This window comes from Nicotiana attenuata, unplaced genomic scaffold, assembly GCF_001879085.1.
Source record: "Nicotiana attenuata strain UT unplaced genomic scaffold, NIATTr2, whole genome shotgun sequence".
Taxonomy (NCBI): Eukaryota; Viridiplantae; Streptophyta; class Magnoliopsida; order Solanales; family Solanaceae; genus Nicotiana; species Nicotiana attenuata.
In genome coordinates this window covers 1-11181 of record NW_017679667.1, presented here as the reverse complement: position 1 = coordinate 11181, position 11181 = coordinate 1, and the positions used below count along the sequence as shown (strand labels likewise).

General features: G+C 39.1%; 1 pseudogene; it reads right to left on the bottom strand.

The window, feature by feature from the left end:
* Positions 1–4135: 4135 nt before the first annotated feature.
* LOC109221775 lies at positions 4136–9228 on the bottom strand (annotated as a pseudogene).
* Positions 9229–11181: the final 1953 nt, after the last annotated feature.

Here is an 11181-nt window from a genome sequence, read left to right as displayed (position 1 = left end):
TCTGAATACACCTATACTTATAAGCTTACATTTTAATACAACAAATACATTTAATAAAAAACAGTTAGAGCCACTGTATTCAACAAGAATACATGTATTATTAATACATAAAAAATAAAAAAGAACAACAGTGAAGGTCAAGTAACCTTTCACAAATACAGCTAAATACATATACATACAATTTGATTTTGCATTCAATTCTTCTGTACTAGCATAATGCTCCACAACAATGCATGTATTATTAATACATAATCAATAAAAAAACGCACAATGGAGAGACTGAGAGGTAGGGGAAAAAAGAGATACCTGTAATAGTTCCATGAACAACGGTGCCGTTCTTGAGCTCAATGGAGACCGTCTCATTATTCAACTTCATTAGGAATCTGCACAGAGATAAGTAAATTTAAATCCATAACTAAATTTAACGGAAAAAATAACTCCATGGAACAAAATTCATGTGATTTAGGGGTACATTTGTCACGACCCATTTTCAAAAATAGATCGTTATGGCGCCCAACACCATTGTCAGGCAAGCCAACGCGGAAAAGGTAATTAAGTTTTCATTTTTACTTTTACCAAAATAAGTACAGCAATTCATAAAGTTCAAGTCAAATCAGAGATGAACAATAATGTGCCAAAATAGTTATACAACCCCAAAATAATAGTTTGCTAACGTGTGTGCCAAGACCTGGTGTCACAAGTAATGGGCAACTAGTAGAATGTAAAAAAGAAATAAACTATCCTACCGTCCGAGATAGAATAGACAACAAAAGTAAAGAAAGACTCCATCAAGCTGCTGAACGGCACAGGAAGGGAGTCGGCACAGGAAGGGAGTAGCTCACCGTGGAAGTCTCAAGCCATGAATCAGGGGCGCACACCAAACTGATAGCCAGATGTACCTGCCTCAGATCCTGTACAATTAAGTTCAGAAGTGTAGTATGAGTACATAAACAACATGTACCCAGTAAGTATCCCGTCTAATCTCGAAGAAGTGGAGACGAGAGGACGACTTGATACCACTAGGGTCAAATAATATAATAAGGTTCTATGCTAGCATGGGAGTCACAGATAATCAACAGTTTGTAGCAAGGGATAATAAGTCATGTTCTGAACAATTTTGCAGTCAACCAATAATATTTCAAATATTTAGCAGGACAAATCATAGATAAGGCTTCACATAGATATCATGCGCACATTATGCCGAGGTCGACGGCTCGATCCAACAGAAAATAAACTGTGCACTGCCATAGGGTCGAATGGCGCGAACCATAGATGCATCTATTTCTACCGAGGCGATCGACCCGATCCACAAATATCAACTAATATCAAGAAAACACATGAATGCGCATTTATTTCCAAGTAAATTCATACAAGTGTCCAACAAGTGTATACATTTGCTTATTTTCCTTTCCAAGTCTCAAGCATATCCTAAGTGTTCACATTAGCAAGAAAATATAGAGACATTCACCAATAAAGCATGATACGAGTCCTAGACTACCCAGACAATTAACATAATAGTAGCTACGCACGGACTCTCGTCACCTAGTGCGTACGTAGCCCCCGCATTTACTAGCAAATTACTCAATTATTATACCTATGGAGACAATTCCCTCTTACAAGGTTAGAAAGGAGACTCATCTCGCTCCAAGTGCACTTCCAATACCAAGAACGAGCCCAAACCCTCAATTCAAAGCTGAATGATCCCAAACTAGATAAATAAGGTAGGAACTAGTCAATATAAGCTCACAAAATCGAATTCCAACTATTTAAGTAATTTCCGAATCATTAACACAAGATTCATAAAACCCGACCCCGGGCCCACGTGCCCGGATTCCAAAATTTTTCGAAGGAAGTTGTTCTCTTATAACCTAAGGATCAATAATATATGATTTCTAATCCATTTCATAAAAAATTTCGTAGTTAAATCCAACTTTTGTTAAAACCCTAGGTTTTGCTCTAACCCCTTGATTTTACCTAAATTCTAGTGTTTAATCTACCTAAGACACAAGTATTAAGCTAAGAATAGGTGGGATAAACTTACCACAAGATGCTAGGTGGAAGTCTTCTCTCAAAAGCTCCCAAAATCGCCAATGGAAGAGTGAAAAGTGGCAAAAATGGCTTGAAACCCGTATTAAATGAAGCTCACTGCTTCAGCGATTTCCGCATTTGCGGTCCTGCTGCTGCGAGAAACCGTCCGCACTTACGGAGCTGGCCAAATGGGCTGGGACCGCTTCTGCGGTCCCGGAGCCGCTTCTGCGGAGCCGCTTCTGCGGTTTTGGCCTGGCCTACCCTGGGCCGCATCTGCGATAGATGGACCGCATCTGCGGTCTCTCACCTGCGGTCCACCAACCGCAGGTGTGGTTATGACGGAAGCAGATGCTTCAGCACTTCTCAAAAATTCCAACTTCACTCGAGCCTCGTCCGATTGACGCTCGGGGCTCCCGAGCCCCGCCCGAACATACCGACAAGTCTGAAATCATGAAACAGACCTACTCGAACCTTCGAAACGCCCGAAACAACGCTAAATCTAAGAATCACCCCCTAAAACAAATTGAATCCAACTTATGAACTTCAAGTTCTAAATTTTCCTCTAACGGGCCGAAACACCCTTAAACTACTCGGATTGACACCAAATTTTGCGGGCAAGTCTTAAATGTTATATTGAACCTGTACTGGGCTTCGGAACCAACATACGAGCCCCATACTAACGTGATCAATCATTAATTAATTTTAAAAATCCTTAGAATTTCAGTTTAACAATTTCAAATAAAAATTCATTACTCGGGCTAGGGACCTCAGAATTCGATTCCGGGCATATGCCCAGGTCCTATAATTTCTTGGGGACCCTCCGGAACCGTCAAAATACGAATCCGGGTCCGTTTACTCAAAATGTTGACCAAAGTCAAACCTAGCTTTTTAAGAAAATCCTAAGGAGTCAAATGAGCATAATTCAATCCAAACTCTTCCAAATCCCGAACCAACCATCCCCGCAGGTCGTAAATTAGTTAAAGCAAGCACGGAGAGTTTTATTTGGGGGAACGGGGTTCTAAAAAGCAAAACGACCGGTCGGGTCATTTCAACATTGATCTAGTCATATGCAAAATCGAATTTCAACGTATTTCTGTATATAATTGTATCAATCTCGAGTTTTCTTGGTTGAAATTTATTTTTTACGAACTGTAACAAAGGAACTGAAAAGAAAGAAGGGAGAATTGAGAATCCACGATTTGCTCTGTTTTTTGATACTTTCGAATGGAAAATCTTTAATGAAGGGAGAAATACAGATTATAGGTGATATAATTGTGTTAGTTGAGTTATATTTGGAGACTATTTGCTAGATTGATTTCCTTTCCGTTTTAAAACAGTTGAAAGGTCCCTTTTTTAAGGAGTATACGTTACTGTATTTGATGATACAACTCTTGAATACAATTGAATACAACAACTGATTAGCTGGACTTCCATGATTCCCGCCTATTTTTCCTATTGTATTCATGAATACAATAGTCTAAATACATCAAATACATCTTATAAAAACTCAAAACGTATCTACAGGGCGTAATATAGCAGATGGTATCTATAGATAGCTAATTACCACTAAAAGATAGTGCTTTATGAAAATTTCTCATAAATTAATTAGACGATTTAAGTGGAACTCAACGTGATTGCTAGCTAACCCATAGCTCTAAAATATTCACTCACATTGAATTCGTCTTTAAGCTTGTCGTTGTTTTCTTTAATCTCTTAATTTATTACTCTAGATTAATTTTAGTTAAATATTCATACTTTAGAAAATCACTTGAATAGATAAATTGTTTGGGTTTAATTTAGTTGATAGTTAATCACAAGTCCCTGTGGGTACAATATCTGGACTTACAATCCTATATTACTTGTCGACCACGTATACTTGGTGTGCGTTTGGGAGAAACAATATCCAACAAGCACAACCAAAAAATATCCTCGACAAGCACAAAAGTGTATAAATTCAACGATTAGAGACTCCATTTGTATCGAAGTTCAATCTCCCAATAGGGGACTTATTTACATGCTAGAATTCAACAATCAGCAGGTGAGCAAGGCCTGTACATTTGGAACTACAGAAGGACCATGGTAACATTTATCACAGCCTAAAAATGTTTCAAGGTTCTTCAACACTAGTAGCAGCATTAACATCATGACCAACGCCTTCTTTGATCACCCCAAAAGTTTAAACGTATTGTCTCCTGCAATAAAAACAAGTTCTTTAATGACATGCCCAAAAATATATTTTTTAATGACCAAACTACAAAGTAAAAAAGAGGATAGGGAAGGTTTATAAAACAGACCTTGCAGGCAGTTGATCTGCATCTGGACGATAGTATGCAGTCCAAATTGGGTCACCAGCAAAGAGCCGGATTGCCTACAAAATGATCATATTTCGTATATTGGCATATTTGTATAATATAGAAAGAGTGCAACCAACGTTAGCCTTAAACTAAAGAGGGAGCAGTGGTGACAACATGACATGACCACGATTAGAAAACACCGAAAGGCTGTACGAAGAGTTGATCAAGAGTTAAACAAGTTTGACTAATATTGACCACCGTTGACCTATATTAGACTACCCTTGGAGCTGAACTCAAGTATTTTTTCACATGTCCCCTACGACTCCTTTAGTTATGGAAAAGCTTTTATTAGTCTAGTATATATGGAATTGGGGATAAACTTATTGTTTAGCTAACAATAAATAGGAGCACTCTAGTGTTTTTACTTAGGTATGGCTCTAGCGACACACTTTTGAGTTCTTGAAGAACTCATTGGATTGCCATTGAAGGTGGTTTTTTTATGCTATGTTTTTGCTTATCTTTGACATCTTTGTGTTAATATTTACGCAATGAGGATGTAATTATTGTTATATACTCATTGTGGTCTAATTTTATCAATTAAGTTACGGCAAGAAAATGAATAGTCACGCTGCTCTTCATCATTTGCTTAGGAATTAATGCTCTTATTAAGTACCTTAATGTAATTGCTTGAATCAAGTGTGAAGCGATGATAAATTCCAGCGGGCACAACAATGAGTCCACCTTTCTTTACCCATATCCGAATCCAAGCGCCATTACGATCACGGACATCAAAATAACCTACAACAAGAGGTAAACATTTAAACAGAGTATAGTTGACAGATTGATTTGAAAAGTCAAATTAATGAAGTCTAGCATTACCGCCCTCATCAATGTGCAGGTTTTCTTCAAAGAATTTCTTCATCATCTCCTCGTAATTTGGTAATTTTTTAGGAGAAACCTTAATCATATCCTGAAGAAATTATATAGTAAGCGTTTGGAAAATATTTTAGTTGAAACTGAACAAAAAAAAAAGTACTAGTATATATTAATTTGGAGTTGAAGTTTAGAATTTGAAATAGTGTAATATAAGTATTTATGGCCAGTTAATATTATGAGCGTGACGAAGCCCTTAATGCTTAGCGGGAAAGGACCAAGTTTGATCCGTATAAATGTTGAAAACTTTCCGCTTACATAAAATTTCAACTTACCATGTAAAGATATTTACGTGATTCTCGAATTTTCTTCAATTCCTCATCAGTCTCATACTTGTCTGCATCAAGTCTCCAGCTGAGCACTCCAAGCTCTGAAATTTTCACATACAGCAATTAAAGGGGTAAGACAAATCTAGGACTTCAACTTGTTATTAAGGTTTACATTAGGGTTGACAAAACTCAGCCAAACTCATTTGACCCGCCCAAATTTTAATAGGTTTCGGCTGTTAAAATATCATGGTATAGCCAGTTTTCACACTGGTCAATGAAAAATAGCCAGCGTTTATCAAGTCAATGAAAAATAGCCACTATTGTGCTGCAACAGGGACCGGTCCAGTATAATATACGGGAGTTCTGGTGCATTTGTGTACGAACTCCAGCATATTATGCTGGACCAGTATACTTTGCTAACTCCTGTAAAATTTGCGGGAGACTGGAGCACCAGTGCTCCAAACTCTAGTATATTATACTGGACAATTATACTTGATGGAACTCCCGTAAAATTTGCGGGAGTTCCAGCATAATTATGCTTGAACTCCCGTAAAATTTGCGGGAGTTCCAACATAGTTATCCTGGAACTCCCGTAAAATTTACGGGAGTTCAAGCATACTTATGCTGGAACTCCCATAAAATTTGCGGGCGTATTTTTCTGGATTTTGAACAGTGTTTTCGCTCAGATTTAAAGTGGCTAAATTTCGATGACTTTTGAAACTTGGCTATTTTTCAACGACCAGTGGTAAATCTGGCTATTTTTGAATTTCTCCCGTTTCGGCTGGAACAGATTTGAAGATGGGCTGTTTTGAGTTAGCCCAAGTTAACCAATCACAAATCATCAGCCCAAATGGACCCATGATGATTCCTAACCTTTACCCATGAAAATGCTCAGTCTTAGGGGTCGTTTGGTTGGGAAAAAGTTATCCCAGGATTAATTATCTCTGGATTAGTTATCCCACCTTTTCATGAGGATAAAAAGATACTACAATCCCGGATTAATTATACCGCAATTTTCTCCCAACCAAACATGGGATAAGCTCTTTTTAAATTTAGTCCCGAAATTAATTATTCCTTATCTCTCGTACCAAACGAGCCCTTAAAGATCTACCTTGACCTATGTTATGATTTCAATCTGTTGTTCAGTTGTTCGTTTTCTCTTTCTCAGGCACTTGGTAATTAATAATTTCTTGAAACAAACAAAAAAAGATGTAACGGAGAAGATAAATCATAAATAATTCATTAGAAAATATCTTCTATCTTTTGAAGACGTCTGATAATAGGTGAATTTGACTATAATCACACCTTAAATAATCACCTTCTTGTGTAGTTTTAATGCTAAAAGTGATGACAAAATGCTCTTATTAGTGCTTTTCATGATTTGTAGGTGATATATGTATAAAGAAGGCTAAGGAGCAGTTTTGGAGTCAAAAGTGATGAAAAAGAGGCCAACTGTGAAATTTCCCAAGTGACCCGTGCAAAAACAGGCTGAAGATTCAGAGAACTGAATCCACCGCGGTTCACCGCGACCGCGGCAGAACCGTGGTGGGAAGCAGCTGCAGTAGATTGAGATTCCGCGAGGGTGTTTGGCCGCGGTTCTACCGCGACCGCGGCAGGCGCAGTAAACTTCAGGGACCAAAGTGTCAATTACGGGATTTTTAGACCTAAACCCTATTTAAAACATTAGACTTCGCCCAAGAGAGGCATGTATTGATTTTTTAGGTTTCTTAGCAAGGAAAAACGTTGTGAGAAAATACTCTAAACATCTTTCTTCTTTTCTTTTGATTTTATGATGAATTCAATCTTAGTTTATTTTCCCATAGCCATGAGTAGCTAAATTCCTTGTCTAAGGCTTTGATGAACCTATTGAGTGATGAACTTCTTGTTTATGTGAATACAAGTTGCTAGTTTAATCTTTATTTGTTCAACTTCGTGTTCGTTGTAGTTAATTGACAGGATCCTCAATTAGCTGTGCCTATTTAGTGTGCATAACTTGGAAAAGAGTGCATATTTAGGGTATTATTGAACAACACCACTCCTAAATTATTAGAGGAATCTATAATTGCGGGTTTAAAGGCGGGATTAGGAATAACGAAGCCTTGGGTGCAATCTAAATTGAATTGTGCTAAATAAAGCAAGCTAGTGTATCTCGGGAGAGTGCAATAGTAGATTACTGTAATTACTCGGGAGAGAGTTGCGGTAAGATTAGCGTTAATGATTGATAGAGATGTGTGGGTAAATTTGTATGAGCATAAACAGAAGGGATTCCATCAATAGGGGAAATCATTGCCTTAGCTTTTTCTCATAATTGCTTACAACCTTATTAATTTAGTTACAACCATTAGTTACTTGCAAGCTAGTTGTTAAAGAACACTCAACTGAGAATTTGAATATTTGAGAAGCTGGTTCTGAAGACTTGGTGGGTCTGAAGATAGTGGTTGATAGGTTAACTCTCTGTGGATTCGACCCTGGGCGTAATACTCGGGTTATATTTGCAACGTCCGCAGAGTCCTTTTTATAAGGCATAGTTGGACGTGATCAAATTTTGGCGCCGTTGCCGGGGAGTTAACGGAATTATCAATTGCCATTGACAGAAATACAAAGATTCTTATTGTAGTCAGTTTTCTCTCTACCAACTTTTTCATTGAAAATTTGACGGTTGTTGATCTGGGTACACAGGTGCATGCCTAGAAATTCTACGAGGACTGGAGAACCACTTGAAGGACTCTCAAACCTCGAGAAGACATTTCGGGCATTGAATCGTGCAAACAAAAGACTTCAACAATCCCAACAAACACACCAACTCGAAATTGACATGGGCGACATAAACGACCCCAACGGAAACGTCAGGAATGAGCAATTGGCACCTCCTGTGGCTGAGGGTGCACTATATGACTGGGCACAACCCACAGCTGACAATTTGGCCACTGCCATTATGTGCCTGCGATCAAAGCTGAATCGTTCCAGATCACAAAATAACATGCTACAACTTGTTGCAGAACAAGGGACTTTTTTCTGGGACACAAACAGAAGACCCGCAGCAACACTTAAAGAACTTCCTGTCTATTTGCAAAAAAAAAAAATCAAAGGCAACCGACGTGACTCCGGAAGCAATCAGATTATTATTGGTTTCCATTCTCTGTGATAGAGTGCCTGCAGGTTTGGCTAAATCGCTTCCCATAAACTACTATGCAACTTGATATAATATGGTCAATTGTTCAACACAGTTTCCATCCTCCAACAAGGACCAGCTCAACCAAATTTGATGAGATTGTGAGCTTCAAACAGAAACCAATGGAGACATACACTAATGGAGATTTAAGTTTTGGTTATTGCCCCCACCATTGTGTTCCAGATGCAGATGTTGGAGACTAACGTTGACATTACTGTCCAGACAGCTTGAAGAATATAGTTGAGCCTCGCTGGTGGGGCATATCTTGAGCAAGACTTGGAGAGAAGTCAGAATTTGCTCTGACAAACTGGCGCAATTCGGGTTGGGACAGTCTAAAGCACCCATCCACTCCGTGGTGCATCTCAGTGCCTCTTGTATCCTTCTCAATTAATGGCTGAAAACATCGGCGACGTCTTTGACGCGAAATGACTATCCTCTCCAAAACCAAAAAAAAGTGGTTGGAAAGAAGAATAAACAAAGTGGCAGAAGCAACAGGTTCATAATAGCAGATCAGTACATGGGGCTTTGACATCTTGCATTAGCTAGCCAATGGTATTTACCATGGATACAGAGATGTATCATCACCAGACCCGAAGATATGAACTATGTTGGAACTATGGGTATATTTCTGGGGTCGATGTGAATCGTATAAATCGGGTCCAGAATGAGTCAGACCACCAGACCACTTAAGGAAGATGTGCTAGACCAACCAGCGGTATCCTAGCAAAAGGGTACTAGTCACCATCAGCGATAGTTACACCACTCCACGTATGATGAGAACGGTTTGCGATAGGCTTGAAGCAATGATGCAGCCAGGTTATTGGGGTCCAAGCGTAAAAAAGTGAAGAGGGGATGCACGATGAAGCATAAATCAATGGATATGAGATCACAGTTGGACAATTCTGTCTTAACAACGCAGGGATTACTGTATGCAGATACCAAAGTCTATCTCATATATATATGGGAGCCTAGATGGCGGTTGAGTTTCACGATATAGCTAGATCTGGGCAAGAGAGAGTCGAGAAACATACAGGCTGAGACACTAATTCCAAGTTACTCCATTGGTATACTCTAGAACGATTGACAAGACAGTTCACCTTGCTCACCTGAAGAAAGAATATGCAAGCAAGAGATCGAGACCAGTAAGCTGAGCCAGTTAATTGAGATAGTACGGACCAATAGTTGAGACGAGTAGTCTGAAAGCGAGAAATCCAAAGTGATTGGGAAAAAGACCTCTACACCATTCCAAAGGTTGGCCAAGCATACAAAGGAGGGAAGCAGTATTAAAAGTTCCTAGAGACTGCTCAAACAAATCGCAGTATAAACATTCCAACTGGATTGAAGCTCTAAGAGTGAGACTGAACTTCATGCGTAATATTGATGGGACTTTATGTCTGCTGAATGTTGACTTTCAAGAACCTTTACTGTGACCCTTACTCGACAACATGTATGCACTGCTATCTAATTGTGAAGTCTATATTTTACGAATTATTCGATGACTATGGGACTATGCCTTTAAGGCACTCTTTGTATTTAGGGCCAGCATTAACCTCATGCCGCCTGTCATTTATAGAGAGTATGCATTGGGAAAGCTAGAACCTACTCTTATGTTGTTGCATATGCTGGCACAGGACTGTTAAGGTCGTCCATTGGTGTTTTGACTTATCTTGACTATTGCTTATCTCGCAAAAGTGGGAAAATCGCTGTTCCCTGCAATTTTGTAAATCTTATGATTGCAAAGTGGATGAATGAATTCCTTATATCTAGACGACCACTTCTTGGTCCCGGAGGAAGCTTTGATTGAGATTGCGAGAGCTGGGGCTTAAGATTGAGGTCTCAGATGATGAAGAATTATATTCAAATGTGCAGAAAGTCGATGAAGACCGACCAATGTGTGAGTCTGCAAATTGTTCCCTTATTGATGCAGGTGGAATGTAGATTAGTAGATGCTATGATACGTTGACGGTTGAGGCATACCCTTTGTTGCAGCTTGACATAATTGGTGGTGGTGAATTGGTGAATGGTCTAGATTTTGCAAATGGGTCTGTTGGAGCACTGGAAGGAAAAGTGGTTCTGTGGGAGAGAAATACTTGGATGTTCTAGCTCTTGCACTTATATAAAGATGACCCCTCCAGCTAAGACCATTCCATCGAGGAACCCACTAAGCTGGAACTGAAGGCCAATTACCCACCCACCTCAGGTTGATGAAATTTCTTGGGTCCTGACTCCTATTACCTTTTATTGTATTTATTCTGGATTTGTTAAGTTGCGGTTCAATCAGCTTCACAGGTATTAAGGGAGTGAAAAAACTACCTAATGTGACATGGCAAGCATCAAGGGGATTTGCCCGCATACTCATCACTTCTGCGAGATTCACAAACTCCACTAGGCACTAAACCCGAATATGAAGGGAAGTGGTGAAGAAGGAAGATGAAAATGTTGGATGCGTGTAGAGGTTATTCCTTATATATATACTTGTCTGCCA